General features: G+C 39.2%; 1 protein-coding gene across 10 annotated transcripts in view; it reads right to left on the bottom strand.

Moving 5' to 3' along the window:
• Positions 1-15,632, bottom strand: part of AMBRA1 (autophagy and beclin 1 regulator 1) — a 183,729-nt gene that overhangs the window by 44,313 nt on the left and 123,784 nt on the right. The gene's annotated exons all lie outside the window — the stretch shown is intronic.

The raw sequence follows: 15,632 nt of genomic DNA, 5'->3' as shown, positions 1-15,632 counted from the left end.
CCTAAAGAGACCAAAAAAAAAAAAAAAAAAAGAACAACTCTACATGTAAATATAATCCCATATTACATTATATATTACATTATATTATATTATATTATATTATATTATATTATATTATATTATATTAATATAATCGTCTCCCTTATTATTATTACTTGACATTTCCTGAGGGCCATATATCCTGTCTGGTAGGCTCACAATCTAAAGATACAGATCAGTTTTCATAAAAATATTGGAAAAGAAACATGAAAAATGTGACACAGAAAAGCATTTCAGGCACTGGCTGTCTCTGCGGTAAGCAGCGCTCTTTGGGAGAAAGCATTTCCTTTGTATATGACCTTTCTCCTAATAAAACATCTCAAAGGGAGCTTCCTCCAGGGAAGAGGCAGCCAGCATTCAGCTGATTGGATACAGAGAGACAGCAAAGAACAAATGAGGTAATATTTGTTCATCTCTTGTGGACCCCTAGCATGTAACACAACAGAAATTTATAAGCCTAGCTTTTCCGCATCAGAATATCTTTATTAAGGCAATATTTCATAACCCCTGCCCTGCGCTGCCCCAGGAGAACTTCCCTGAATCCAGATTCACTTGTAACATCTCACGGTTTAACTTTCCCTGAGACATACACTTCTGTATAACATTTTTTTCCTTGGTAACCAATTAAATAAAAAATGGATTTTTTAAAAACAGGGTGACACTTTAATTTGCAGTTGTATTTCATTTTACATGAACATGTCATTTCCTCCTCCTCCTCCTTCTGGTGCATTTCATATACAACCACCCTTCTGATCAGACAGAGTCAGATCTCTCTTAGGAGAATAGAACATTCTTGTATGCTATACAACCTAAACGGTATTCTCTGCTGCAAATCAACTCTTGACTTGAAGAAACCAAACCTGTCAGAACTGAACTGACCAGTCCTGGAACAATGGACAATTCTATACACGGATTCTTCAGTATCACCATCCTCCTTTTCTGCATGTCACTGCAAAAGGGTCTTGGTTTTTTTTTTTAGTTTTTTTTCCCCCCTCTCTCTCTCTTTTAGAGAGCTGCATTTATTGCTCTGCTACTCCTGGTGTTTCCCTATTCTTTCTTCAGATGGTCAAGAGATTGTTTAGAGAAAAGGTTCTCCACGCAAATCACGAAATATGAGAAAAGTACTCTTATCACTCTTCCCCAGTTGCTGCAGGCCACTTCAATATTAGTTTTGATGGTGTCCTTGTCCTAGTTTCAATTTGTAAAGAAAGGTACAAACAACAAATCATTTCCAAGATGATGACATTTCTAGAGTATTCTCAACACAGTCAGTATTGCCCCCTTGGGGGGTAGAAACTGGCTCTTGGAGGTGGGAGGATATCTTAGACAGTACAATTGCTAGTTTCCTTCAAAGTACCGGAGTATATGAAGAGATATACAGCATATCTGTGATAATAATACTTCATGGGAGGGGGGTGATCAGGGAAAAAAATATCTAAAAAGGCTCTTTAGGAAGGTAATGCTAAAATAAAGGTTGAGAAATACTGTTCTCGATAAACCGATACCAATATCCATCAAAACATTAAAACATTCTTTAGAATCTTATGGATTCAAGAGTTCCCTTGTGGCTACGTGGTTTAAGGAGTTGGCGATGTCATTGCTATGGCTCAGGTCACTGCTGTGGTGCTTGTTCAACCCCTGGCCCAGGAACTTCCATGCTATGGGTGTGGCTTAAAAAAAAAAAAAAGAAGAAAAATCTTGCAGATTCAAATAGTCCCAAATGGTCACAGATCACTCTGAAGGCCTAAGAAAGGTAGCATTTGAGGACTATGTCAGTGAGCCCACTGACCTCAAATCCCTACTGAGGTGCCTGTGGCATATCACTCAAATGAGGTAAATACATGCCTTTGCTTAAACTTCACAGAAAATTCTCTAATAATTACACCTGACTTGGGAAATTTTGCTGATCCTCTGAGTCATAGTCAAAGTCAAAGTCTACTTATAGGACTTTCTTAATAGGAACTTTCTAGATTTTTCTAGGCCTCCTTGATAATGAAAGTATTTTTTTTTTTAATTTCCAAGGTCCACTTCTCAGGAGAGAATTATTTAGTTTCACTTGGACCCACCCAGCCTCAATTCCATCGAGCTTATAAACTGCTCCTCTGGTCTGCTTATCTAGATGGCTGACATCTTTCTCTGACCACCAGTCTCTCTCAAATGACTTTAGTTCCTTGTAATTTCCTCCAGCTTTTAATAGGAAAGCATATAACCCTGGTTATTTGAAAAAAACATTTTTTTTAGAAGCATATAACCCAAAATGGAAGAAGGCAAGTTGATTTTCTTAGTATATAATGAAAGAAATGCTAGTTGCTGAGAGGGGATAGGAAGAAGATTAAAGAAACAAACCCCATATTGTAGGAACTTAAAATGTGGGGGAGAAGATGAGAGCTACAAACAGGAAAACAGTTAAGGAAAATACCAGATGCTTTAAGAGCTCTACGGATCTATCTGCAACTGGACTGAGACTCCAACCCACAGCTCCAGAAGCATCCTGTATGTCCATGCCTAAAGAACACTGTCTGGAGAACAGCTGTGCAATAACATAATCATGTATGGTTGTGCCGTGTGGAAGAGAGGTGTTCTCTGCCAGTGGTGCCAGAGTGCTGAGGAGGCATGGAGGCTGGCACCACAGAGAGTTGATTTTCAGTGCTGTGTAAACAGAGATTAGGGAGCTAAAGGTGCCAGCAACAAATCAAAGTATTGTCACCAGGTTTTCTTCTGTAAGAACTTCAGGCCAGCTGAGCCTGTCTCTTGGAAACATCAGGAAGAAAAAGTGTATCACCCTATTAAAAACCCCTGACCATTTAACAGGCCTCCAGCCACTAAGCTGAAGGTATACGGAATGTGCCAGAATGAGTTAATGGACTGAGCCACAAAGTATTTACACAGGTGGCACTTATGTAAAAAACCAAATCTGACAGAATGCTGAGGGATTTCCAAGGCCTCGAGGTTCTCTCAATAATGGAATGGAACAGGCTAGACTTGGGGTTTCTCAACCTCCACTATTGATATTCTGGGCCAGCTAATTCTTTGTTTGGGGTGTGGGGTGGGTCTTGTGCACTGCAGGATGTTCAGCAGCATCCCTGGCCTCTTCCCACTAGATGCCAGTAGCACACCCCCTCTCCCCAACCCAGTTGTAACAACCGAAAATGTATCCATCATTGCCAAGTGTTTCCGGGGATCAAAACCACTCCTAGTTGGGAAACTCCAAGTTAGATAAATATAGCCTACATTTGAACTCCAAGATAGGTGCTCTCAGAAAGCACTATGACTTCAATGCTTGCTGCTAAAGGCACCAGAACTGTCAGCAATAGTTTCTGAGAATATGGGCTTCAGAATCAGATAGACCTGATTTTGATACTTCTTGCTAGTACCTACGGTAGTATGACTCTGTGTATATTAATCTCTCAAACCCTCAGTTTCCTTAGCTGTAAAAAAGGTGTAATAAAAATATCTACAGGAGTTCCCGTCGTGGCGCAGTGGTTAACAAATCCGACTAGGAACCATGAGGTTGCGGGTTCGGTCCCTGCCCTTGCTCAGTGGGTTAACGATCCGGCGTTGCCGTGAACTGTGGTGTAGGTTGCAGACGCGGCTCGGATCCCGCGTTGCTGTGGCTCTGGCGTAGGCCTGTGGCTACAGCTCCGATTCGACCCATAGCCTGGGAACCTCCATATGCCGCAGGAGCGGCCCAAAGAAATAGCAAAAAGACAAAAAAAAAAAAAAATATCTACAACTTACAGGTCTGTTTGAAAAACTTACTGAAATAATAAATGTCAAATGATGGCAAATAATAAGTGTCTAATAAATGACCACTACTAAAATTATTTTAATCACTTACTCCAATCTCTGTATGCTTTTCCTCTATAGGTACAGCTCTGTAATCAAAAGCCCACAGACAGAGGTTCTTTTGTAAGGGACTGGCCCAACTAACATGTTGAGACCAAGAAAGAGAAGCACTTAATCTCAGAATTAAGAGCAAATATATAAGGAGCCTGGGGTCTGGAGTTCTTGAAAAACAGCTTAGGGGAGCTCCCATTGCGGTGCAACAGAAATGAATCTGACTAGGAACCATGAGGTTGTGGGTTCGATCCCTGGCCTCACTCAGTGGGTTAAGGATCCAGCATTGCGGTGAGCTGTGGTGTAGGTACAGATGTGGCTCAGATCTGGCGTTGCTGTGGTTCTGGCATAGGTGGCAGCTGTAGCTTTGATTAGACCCCTAGCCTGGGAACCTCCATATGCTGCGGGTGCAGCCCTAAAAAAAGAGAGAGAGAGACCAAGAGAGAGAAAGAAAGAAAGAAAAGAAAAAAGAAAAACAGCTTGGGCCAAGACAGACCACCTTCTGGACCACAAAACCCACTGTAACAAATTTAAAAGAAGTGAAATCATATAAAGTATGCTGTCAGAACACAAGGAAATTAAACTAGAAATCAAATAACACAAAGATAGCCAGAAAATCCCAAAATACTTGGAGATTAAGCAACACACTTCAAATAACACATGGCTCAAAGAAGACATCTCAAGAGAAATTTTAAAATATTTTGAACTAAATGAAAATGAAAATACAACTTATTAAAATTTGTGGGATGTAGCAAAAGCAATGTTTAGAATAAATGTTACTGCTTTGAATGCAGATTTAGAAGAGAGATCTAAAATCAATAATTTAAACTTCTTAGGAAATAAGAGCAAATTAAATCCAAAGTAAGCAAAGAAACAATAAAAACTAGAGCAGAAATCAATGAGACCAAAAACAAGAAATCAAGAGAGGAAAAAAGGAAAAATCAAAAACTAGCCTTTTGAAAAGATCAATAGAATCAATAAACTTTTAGCCAGGCTAACTGAGGGAAAAAGAGAGAGAGGACACAAATTATTAATATCAGAAATGAAGCAGAGCTATCACTACTGATCCCATGGACACTAAAAGGATAAAAAGGACTATTACGAACAACTCAATGCCCACAAATTTGGTAACCTGGATAAAGTTGACCAATTCCTTGAAAGACACAGTCTACCAAAATTTACACAAGAAAAAACAGATAATCTGAATAGGCTTATATCTATTACACTGAATCAATCATTAATAACCTCTCAAAAACAGAAAGTGCCAGGCCCAGTGGGTTCACTGGTAAATCCTACCAACCCCCTAATGAAGAAATTACACCGAATCTCTATAAATCTCTTCCAGAAAACAAAAGTGGCATCACTTCCTAACTTAAGCTGTGAGGCCAACACTATCCGATTCCAAAACCAGACAAAGACATTGAAGAAAGGAAAACTACAGACTAAATATCTTCTATGAATACTGAAATAAAAATCCTCAACAAAATGTTAGCAAATCCAATAAAATAACATATCTAAGAAATTATAAGCTATGCTGGTTCAACATTCTAAAATCAATTAATATTATCCATCACATCAACAGGATAAAGAAGAAAAATCATACTACCATATCAATAATGTAGAAAAGACATCTGACAAAACCAAACACCTACTAATGATGAAAACAACCATTAAAATAGGAAGAGTGGGAAACTTCTCAAGTAGATAAACAATGTCTACAAAAAACTTACAGCCACATTTAAAGGTGAGAAATGACAGTTGACTCTTGAAAAACATGAGTCTGAAACACGTGGGTCCACTTATATGGGGATTTTTTTTAACAAGTACGTACTATAGCACTACACAGTCTACATGTTCTGCATAATTCATCTGCAGTTGACTCCAAGGGTGCAGAATGGCAGATATGGAGGCCTGACTCTAAAGTCATACATGGATTTTCAACTGCAAGGGTCAGAGTACCTAAACCCACAATGTTCAAGGGTCAACTGTATATGCTTTCCCCCTAAGCCTGGGAACAAGCAAGGATGTCTCCTTTCATCATTCCTCTTCAACACTGTACTGGAAGCCTACCTAATGCAATAAGACAAGAAAAGTAAATACAATACCATTTATATTAGCACACACACACACACACAGACAAATGGTACTGAAATAACTGGACACCCACAAGCAAAAAATACACCTAGATACAAACTTTACACTTAAAAAAAAAAAAATCAAATCGGATACACCTAAATGTAAAATACAAAACTGTAACTCCTAGGATATAATACAGGAGAAAATCTAGATGACCTTGGGTTTGGCAAAGACTTCTAAGATACAACACCAGATGTACAACCCATGAAAGAAAAAAAATACAAATTTACTTCATTAAAATGAAAAACTTTTGCTCTGTGAAAGACAATGTGAAAAAGAAAAGACAATAGACACGGAGAAAAATCTTTGCAAAACACTTTACTGATAAAAGGACTGGTATCCAAAATATACAAAGAACTCTTAAAAACTCAACAATAACAAAAAACCCAATTTAAAAAATGGGCAAAAGATCTGAACAGACACCTCACCAAAGAAGATATACAGATGGCAAATAAGCATATGAAAAGATGCTCAACATCATTCCTCATTAGGAAATTGCAAATTAAAACAACAATGAAAAGCCACTACACATTTGTCAGAATGGCTAAAATCCAAAACACTGATAACACCAAATGCTGAACAGGATGTGAAACAACAGGAACTCTCATTTTTTTGCTGGTGGGAATGCAAAATGGTACAGCCACTGTGGAAGACAGTTTGGCAGTTTCTTGCAAAACTAAACATACTCTTGCCATATGATCCAGCAATCAAGCTCCTTGGTATTTACTCAAATTAGTTGAAAGCGTATGTCCACACAAAATCTACACGGAGATGTTTATAGCAGATTTACTCCTAACAGCCAAAACTTGGAAGCAACCAAGATGTCTTTTAATAGGAGAATGGATAAATAAACTGTGGTATATCCATGCAATGGAATATTATTCAGTTCTAAAAAGAAATGAGCCATGAAAAAACATGGAAGAAATTTAAGTGTCTATTACTAAGTGAAAGAAGCAAAAACAACATATTGTATGATTCTAACTATATGTCATTATGGAAAAGCCAAAACTACAGACATAGTAAAGATCAGCGGTTGCCAGGAAGTTTGAGGGGAGAAAGGAATACATAGGTGGAGCACAGGGAGATTTGGGGGGGGGCGATGAAATGATTTTGTATGATATTATAATGGTAGATCATGTCATCAGACATTTGCCAAAACCCACAGAACTTACAACACTAACAGCGAATCCTAATGTAAACTATGGACTTTGGGTGATAATGATGTGTCAATGTTGGTCCACGAATTACAACACATGTACCACCCTGGGGCAGGATGCTGATGGCGGAGAAGGGGCGGGGTGTGGGTCTGTGGGGAGGGAGAAAGGTATATAAGAACTCTCTGTACTTTCCACTCAATCTTTCTATAAACCAAAGACTTCTCTTTAAAAAAAAAAAAAAAAAAAAGTCTATGAGTTAAAAAAAAGAGAGGATGCAAGCATGCCCAAAACTTTCATTCGTGTTCCAGAAAACAGCAGCTGACCATACTGTTAGTCACAGAAGTTCACTTTCTATCACACAACCACCAAGCTCTTCCCTGGAGCCTCAGACCCAAAGAGTAAATAAGGATTACTCTACCGAGACGCACGAGAGAAAAGAAACTTAAATCCAGTGATTCTGGCCAACCATCAGAAAACAACCGTGGCAAAAAAACAAGCTGCCAAGTCTCATTCTTGACTGAGTCAAGTCGTCAACTTGTATGCTGGAAGCCTTAGGACTGTGTCTAGGGATAAAATCTTAATAAAATCTTAAAGTCATGACAGTAACATGGTTGGTGAGCTCTACCAAGCCTGGTAGCTAGCATGCATCTCTTTGCCTCTGCTTCTTTCAGATTTTTCTCTTTTGTGGCTTGCTTGGAAAGGAGAATTAGGGACCTCTTTTTTTTTTTTTTCCCCAAAACAGCTTTTTAGCCTCTCTCTAAGATCTAAGAGCAGAGAAACGAAGAGTATGATTCAACAGTACAGTGAAAATACAGAACAATAGGAATCATTAGCAAATCTACCAGAAAAGCTAATTTGGGAGGGTAAAGAAGGGTAAGTTACAAAGAAGGAAACGATTAAATTACAAAATTGTTGCATTTGAGGCTGCCCAGTTCAGGACAGCCATCTCTGACTGCCCCTGCTGGGAAGACAGAATAAGAATGGGGCTGGGGGCACAAACACTCATCAGCCTGGAAACACAATTATTCTCTTTCTGCTTGGTTGTTAAGCCAAGAACCAGCTTGCTAAGTGACCAGCAGAACTGAGACCAGCAACCCCAAGGCAGGTCCAACTGAATGACTAATCAACTTTTCAAAATTCTTAAAAAGCCAGCCACAAAAGACTACACACTGCATGATTCCATCTACATGAAATGTCTAGCACAGGCAAAGCAACAGAGTCAAATAGTAGATTAGTAATTGCCTAGGGCTGGAGTGGGCAGGGGGAGTGAAGGGGGTAGGGTCAGTGACTGCTAATGGGTGTGGGGTTTTTTTATAATGTGATAAAAATGTTCTGGAATTCAGAGGTCGTGGCAACAGTTGCACAACTCTGTGAATAAAAACCACGAACTGTATACTTTAAACAGATGAAATGTATGGTATGTGCACCTCAATAAGGCTATAATTAATTAAACATTATTCAATATACATTTTGGTCAATTTATGAAGTAAAATACGGCAATCCCATTTGCATTTCTTTAATAATTCAAGAGTACCAGTGGGCATCTTCTTGTTCCATATTTATTTACTGGCTCATTGTATTTCTTTTAGTGTGCACTGCCAACCCACATCTTATGTGCATTTTTATGTTTGGTTATTTTAAGTTTTTTTTTTTTTAATAGACTGAGCTCTTTGTAAATTAATAAATGGGTTTCTGTCCATGAAAAATAATTCTTAGAGCAAAATACAACACAGGATTATTTGGACATAAAAAGCATTCTTCCTAAGTATATACTGAATGGCATCCTAGGAAGAACACTTATTCTTCTTTTGAGAAAGCATTATTTAAATGTAGTCTTTCACCTTGTTCTATGCAGGGGACATATAACTAAGTACTTCGTAACACTCACTTTTATCACCTTACCACCACTTTAAAAAAAACTCAGTCAAATATTCTACAGCCTGAGGACCTGGAAAGAGTCCCTGGTGGCAGATAACAAGACTTCCTCCAAGGGTAGAAGTTTCTCTTAGTTCTCATTTATGGTTTTGACACTGAGAAAAATGACCAAACTATATAAGTAGTTTGGGTAAAAATGATAGGTTTACTGGGATATAATGCACATACCATACAATTTACCTACTTCAAGAGGTTTTAGTATATTCACACAGTTGTGCAACTATTATCAAAATCAACTTTACAACAACCATCACTATCAACTAATCTCAGAAAATTTTCATCATGCTCCACCCTCCAAAATACCCTACCCATTAGCAGCTACTCCCCTCACTCTGCCCTACTCTCTCCCTTGCCCTAAGCAACTACTAATCTATTTTCTGTCTTTATAATTTTGCTTCTTCTGGACATCTGATATAAATGGAATCAAGTGGCTTCTTTCATTTAGCATGATGTTTTCAAAGTTCATCCATGTTTTATCATGTTTATTCCTTTTTATGGCTGAATAATGTTCCACTGTATGTTTTTATACCTGAACCACAGGTTCATTCGAGAATAAGATAATAGTTAAAACACTGCAAGGAATCCAGCAATCATAAAAGTGTTGAGAGAACCAGAATTATTTCCTTTGGAAGGAAAAAGGAGGCTTTCAAAGATCAATTTTGAGTATATTACCTATAGCTGAAATGAATCTTCACTTTTGCCTGAGGCGAAAATAAAAGATAAAAGGAGTATGAGGGGACATCATTTCTATAAAAATACAAAACTGAAATCCCACTACTCTGTTCTCTGTTTCTATATGTGTGTTTTGTTTTGTCTTTTTGCCATTTCTAGGGCCGCTCCCACGGCATATAGAGGTTCCCAGGCTAGGGGTCGAATCGGAGCTGTAGCCACTGGCCTATGCCAGAGCCACAGCAACGTGGGATCCGAGTTGCGTCTGCAACCTAAACCACAGCTCACAGCAACGCCGGATCCTTAACCCACTGAGCAAGGCCAGGGATCGAACCCACAACCTCATGATTCCTAGTCGGATTCGTTAACCACTGAGCCATGACAGGAACTCCTACATGTGTGTTTTTTATTCACTTTTTTTTGTTCTTTACATTGCGCATATGAGATGTATAATGTCGTAAACCAATATTACCTCAATAAAAAAAAAAATTTAAACAAAACAAGACTGCTGGGAGAATGTAACCTCTAGGCCTGGCATGGCCACCTTCCCTTAAAAAGCCATTCAAAGGGGTCAAGCGGAGCCCAGGGCACATGCCACTTCAGAAAGACCCAGAGAGCTTCAGAAAGTCCAAAGGCGGTGAGACTGCTCTAAGACTATTTTGCTTCCTAATTCAGGGATGGTCAATGATTCCATCACATTGTCTCAATGGTACTGGTGTCAGCAGGAGTTTAGCAGAATTATCACCCTAAAGCAAAGGGGTAAGCTACTCTTCACCGGGTCCTCACTCCTTCCTCCCATCACATTAAACCCCAGGTTTAATGTTGACTGCTGGCAGGGTGACTAGGACCTCTGAGCTATCTGAAGTCAAGCTAAGATGCTCCTGTGTGGGTAGATGAGGATGCTGAAGCCCGTTTTCATCACCATTCTGTAGACCTGCCCTTCTTCTATATATATATATATATATATATATATATATATATATATATATATATATGTCCTAATAAAACAATTATCTACACTTACACTAATGATGTAATTGGGACAAGTAATTATGAAAGCAGAACATCCATTTTTAAAGAAATGAATATCATTACCTTTCTTCCACCCACAAACATTAAGACAAAAACAAATAAGCTCATAAGAACACATGCTACTGAGAGATTATTAGGAACAGCATTCCAAACTCCAGTTTTCGGGAGAACAGAAAAAAAAAAGCCCAACAGCCCCAAAACAAAAACAAAAAACTTTGCATTTACTCCCACCAGGCAGGGATTTCCTCAAAGCTTTTACTTCTGACAGAAGACATACAGGTGGATAAGAATATTAAGAATTACTCTACCTCCACTTCCACATCCCCCACAACGTGGCATTTCCTATATTTAGGTCCTAGCAACCTCTGTTGCTGGGAGGACACTGGCTTAGGCATGCCCCCAAGTAAAGCCAGCAAAGGAGTGGAGAAAGCTGTCGCCCTCTTACTGTCGCACAATGGGGCTGCTTACAGGGGTGCCTCAGCAGCAGAAGGATGGACAGAGGGCAAGGGAGGCGGGGAAAAGGAGTGAGGAAGAAAGAGGTGCGAGAAAGAATAAGAGAGCGACTGGCTGACTCAAACACTGAACAGCTCTCACCAATCACCTGTCTTGGACTTGATCTTGGCCAAAAGGCCGAGGACCGATCCCAATCACCTGTCTTAGATTGCTGAGGCTCCTGCGGCTTTTACTGTTTGGTGGAAGCACGAATGAGTGGAATTGAACCAGAGGGTCTTGGGCTTGTCAGCAGCAGGAGGGATACGACCTTTATTGCTGCAAAGAAGATGCAGATTTCAAAAGCCTAAAATCTGCAATGAAGGAAAATGGAAATGTGCTGAACGTGGGTTTGACTGGCAGCTTTCCTCATCTGTCGATCACAGGGTAATAAACACTGGGAGATGGCAGAAATGAAGATAAATGCTTTCAGCAGCACCATGCCCCACCCTCCCCTCCTCTTCCGCCCCCACTCAGCACAAGACAAGAGAGTTAAAGCAAGAAAATAAATCAGCTTCTTAACCAACTCTTTTGTTAAAACTTTCCTTACAGGCCACCTACACGTGAATTATTGCTCTGGGAGCCTACATTCTCATTAGGGGGCCCAGTTTGTTAAGGGTACAAAGCGCCTGGCAAATCTCACCTGTACTTTTCAGGGTACAGCATTACTGGCCTGAGTCAGTTGGGGCCAACACATAAGAAAGAGGCCAGGCAGCTCCCAGAGGGGAAGGCATGGAGCCCCCCAAGACTGTGACACTCTCTAAGTCAAGCCTAGCTCCAAGGACAACATGGTGTCATTTCACTGCAATCACTGCCTTTAAACCTACTCAGAGACAGAAAGTCTGAGGGAGTTCTGAGGGACCACAAAGAACCCTGGGGGCTTGGAGGTCAAAGGTGTTGTCAGATCACAAAATGGACTATGGAACACAATACTACATCGACCCCCCCCCCGCCCCTTTTTTAGGGCCACACTCGAGACATACAGAAGTTCCCAGGCTAGGGGTCAAATCAGAGCTATAGCAGCTGGCCTATACCACAGTTATAGCAACACTAGATTTGAGCCGAATCTGCGAACTACACCACAGCTCACGTCAACACTGGATCCTTAACCCACTGAGTGAGGCCAGGGATCGAACCCGCATCCTCCTGGATCCTAGACAGGATTGTTAACTGCTGAACCACGAAGGGAACTCCTTAATACTCAGTCTTGATTGCCAATTTCACATTCACTTTGCAGTGAAGGAAACATCTATAAGGTTGAAGATCTTACAGGTTTTCTACAAGTAGGTCCAAGGGAAATATTGTGTATCTTAGAACTTGTTACACTGAGATAAAGCACACAGCTGATTTAGTTTTTGTAAAGGGACTAAGGTTTTTTGAGTAAAGTCAAAAGGTTAGTAATTCCTAATCCATGTCTTGGCAGCTGCTTATAAGACACTGGTTGAGAATTTTGTAAAAACTACATTCAATTCTGCTAAAAGTGGGCCTGACAAAATCTTAGTAACTGGCTCCTTTAAGACATTCAAAAAGACATTATGCCCTACTGGCTCAGCCAGGCTGGTTTCTTTCATATCCTGAGATAGAAAAAAAGGTTTTAGACCTTTGCTCTAAAGTGTAGGCACCAACTGGTGGAAAGTCTGGAGCAAAAATAAGTGGGAGAGACCTTGGTAAATGGGTCTGTTTCAAACCACAAATTGCTCAGAAACTTGAGTAGTCCCCAGAGCCATGCATACGCTCTGGGATCCTGGGAGAACAACACTTGTCACATAAAGATAGCTAATTTGAAATAATTTCTAATTAAAATCCACTGTTCAGATGTTAATATCAGGCACAAAGTGGAAAAGCATTATTAATGAGCTCCATGTTCAGATGCTGCTGGAAGGATGCACCTGGAAGCTAGTCAGCAATCTGGATTAGCCTTTCTAGCCTTTAAACCTAAATAAAATCTTACCTCCTCCTGGAAGCTTTCCAGAATTAGAGAGAAATCCCTGTCCACACGATGTTAGCCATTTTCGTAACAGAAATGGTTACTGGGCTATAAGTACATAAAGCCTGCTCTGAATTTGAGTGTTTATATCTCTGCGTCCACTTAGCCATCAGTTTTCAATTGGTACTGCCTGGTCTCGTCCTTCTTCTTTAAGACAGTGAACTCTGGGAAAGAAGGGGTCAGCTTTTCACTTGAATTTTAAACGCAGTACAGTCGCAGGACTTAGGATACCATTCATAGAGTAAACATGAAATACTTAGGGTGAGGAGCACCGATGGAGCTGCAAGGACAGTCACCGCTGGCCTTATGAGCTATCCTTCTGTAAGTGAGAAGATATGCCCTAGACAGTCCTTACTATCTCTATTACAGGGACAGGCTGAATTACAAAGAACCAAATCATGTGTTAAGATAATTTTCACTCCAGTATATACATCCAGGAATGGGACTAAGCAAATATAGTTTGCAAAGGGAGACTGTCTTTAATTATAAATAACTTATACATCCATGAAGAAGAAAATAGCATAATAAACTATGGTCAATTACACTATAGAACACCATGCAGTCATTAAAAAGAATAAAGTAGATCTATATGCACCGACACAGAAAGATGTCCTTGATATAATGTTCTATGTGATTCTATCTCTATTAAAAAACAAAATGAACAAAGCCACATAGATATATAAATATACATATGTGCTTGATTAGACAAAGAGAAATATTTAGAAAGTACACTCCAGACCAATGAATTTTTGTGGACTAGGACTGTAAATAAGAGGGGCAAGAAGAGACAAACATTTTACAGTGAATATTTTGATATCTGAATTATTTACAAAGAACATGTTTCATTGTTTTCTAAAATAAAATTCAAAAGGAAGAGTAGGAAGAGTGAGAGATTACCTTTATAATGACCTATGAAAAAATTATTCATTTTACCATATAATATCCCCTATATTCAACATATACATTTATTTGTTCCATGAAGCTAACTAGTTGAAGGACTTGAGATAACTCCTTGATCCTGGAGGTTTTTTTTGCAATAAAATTCACAAACCTCAAGTTTTCCATTTTTACCAAATACCAGTCAGAATGGTGCCCTGAAATGCCCTTTATACATCTAAGGAGTAAGAGGGTTATGTCTTTGGTAGCAAACAAATTTGTACTATGTGACTAAAAAGGCACCAAAACAATACCATCTCTGGGGAAATATCCTGGAGCAAATGCCACAGATGTACCCAAGGAAATATGTCAGGAACATTCAAGGCATGTTGTAATAGTAAAAATTTAGAGAGCTTAATGTTCATCAGTAGGGAATAGGTGATAAAATGCGTATAGGTGAATACTAGGCAACAATTAAAGGGAACAAACCAAATCATTCAAACTATGTCATTGTGGACTATTGAAAAACATAATACTGAAATTTTAAAGTTGTAAAAATGATACATATGGTAAATATTGTCTATATAAATACAACTCTTAAAACACAAAGCAATGGTATTTTACTAACATGTTAAGTTAAAAAGGTAACAGTTACATAAACCAAATTCATGACGGGGCTGCCTCTGTTAGAACAGGATAATGTCATTATGGAGGTCAAAGGGTACTTCAAATTCATCTGAAAAGATTTTAAGAATCGAGGCAAGTAAAGCAGACTTAACAACTATCAAATCTTGGCTGTGGGGGCACAAATGCTTATTATGTATTGTGTGCCTGTGCCTGTATATACGTATCTATACTTTTTAATATTAAAAAAAAAGTCTAACTATTGAAGGGCAGGAGAAAGGTAGTAGAAAAGAAATAAGCAAACAGCTGGGGACACAATGGAAAAACTTTTAAATGCTTCCCCACAATCTGAAGCCTTGTCAAACAAAGTATGGGTGAAACAGTAATTGGCTAAAGTGAAAAGATGGAGCCCCACTAAATAGCGAAGGTAGGCAGAAATGGCCACATTCCATTTACTCGGAATTTTTGAGATAAAAGATTTCTCCCACAGAAACATATCCCGAGTCTCAGTGAATCAAGTTTATACCATGTAAAGCCTCAACTACTGCACTGGTGAAACCATCCAGCGGGTAGCTATGAATGGAGTACGGCCACACAAACTTTGTACCCCACAAAGCGGAGGCTCTAAGGCCATGGGTGTCCTAGGTTCACACTAGGAAAAGACTTTCTGCACAGATGAAGCATACCAACAGATGCCCAGCACCAAACTTTTCTCTTAGATGTCACATTGACACTCTAAAACATCTTACTTTGAAGAAAAGAAAGGCTTTTTTTTTTTTTTTTAAAGAAAGGCTTATTTTTAATGTCAGGTTGGATAAATTTCTGAGAAAGGCCTATAGCAAAATTCTCAT

The sequence above is a fragment of the Sus scrofa genome, chromosome 2 (genome assembly GCF_000003025.6).
Source record: "Sus scrofa isolate TJ Tabasco breed Duroc chromosome 2, Sscrofa11.1, whole genome shotgun sequence".
NCBI classification, from domain to species: Eukaryota; Metazoa; Chordata; class Mammalia; order Artiodactyla; family Suidae; genus Sus; species Sus scrofa.
Note: the sequence above shows the minus strand (reverse complement) of the source record. Positions and strands in the feature narration are given on the sequence as shown.